Source organism: Pelecanus crispus, unplaced genomic scaffold, assembly GCF_030463565.1.
Source record: "Pelecanus crispus isolate bPelCri1 unplaced genomic scaffold, bPelCri1.pri SCAFFOLD_85, whole genome shotgun sequence".
Taxonomy (NCBI): domain Eukaryota; kingdom Metazoa; phylum Chordata; class Aves; order Pelecaniformes; family Pelecanidae; genus Pelecanus; species Pelecanus crispus.
In genome coordinates this window covers 178,907-180,000 of record NW_027461494.1, presented here as the reverse complement: position 1 = coordinate 180,000, position 1,094 = coordinate 178,907, and positions in this window count along the sequence as shown.

Here is a 1,094-nt window from a genome sequence, read left to right as displayed (position 1 = left end):
TGTCAGCCGCGGGCGCGCCGGGTAGACCTGTCAGCCGCGGGCGCGCCGGGTAGACCTGTCAGCCGCGGGCCGGGCGGGTAGACCTGTCAGCCGCGGGCGCGCCGGGTAGACCTGTCAGCCGGGGCCGGGCGGGTAGACCTGTCAGCCGCGGGCGCGCCGGGTAGACCTGTCATCCGGGGCCGGGCGGGTAGACCTGTCAGCCGCAGCGCAGGCAGCAGCCCAAGTGCCCCGGCCGGGCGGGTAGACCTGTCAGCCGGGGCCCGCCGGGTAGACCTGTCAGCCGCGGGCGCGCCGGGTAGACCTGTCAGCCGCGGGCGCGCCGGGTAGACCTGTCAGCCGCGGGCCGGGCGGGTAGACCTGTCAGCCGCGGGCGCGCCGGGTAGACCTGTCATCCGGGGCCGGGCGGGTAGACCTGTCATCCGGGGCCGGGCGGGTAGACCTGTCAGCCGGGGCCCGCCGGGTAGACCTGTCAGCCGCGGGCGCGCCGGGTAGACCTGTCAGCCGCGGGCGCGCCGGGTAGACCTGTCAGCCGGGGCCGGGCGGGTAGACCTGTCATCCGGGGCCGGGCGGGTAGACCTGTCAGCCGCGGGCCGGGCGGGTAGACCTGTCATCCGGGGCCGGGCGGGTAGACCTGTCAGCCGCGGGCGCGCCGGGTAGACCTGTCAGCCGGGGCCCGCCGGGTAGACCTGTCCGCCGCGGCCCCGCCGGGTAGACCTGTCCGCCGCGGCCCCGCCCGTTAGACCCGTCAGCCGCGGCGCAGGCAGCAGCCCAAGTGCCCGGAGCACGGGTAGACCTGGCCTCCGTGCCCACAGCGCGGGTAGACGTGGCCTCCCTGCCCGGATCAGGGGTTTGCCTTTGTGTGGTGGAGCAGGGCTGGGGGTTTTTCCTTTTTGGGTTTTTGTTGTTTTTTGCAGGTTTGTTTTTGTTTCTGTTTTTTTTTGTTGTTGTTGTTTTGTTTGTATGTTTGTTCATTTGTGTTGGTGCCCGCGGCCTCCCCCCCCCCCCCCCCCCCCGCCGTTACTTACTTAACCGTCGGCGTATACCTCGGTTAATCAATTAGCGACAGGCGGTTAGCGTGTCTGCTACGCACTTTA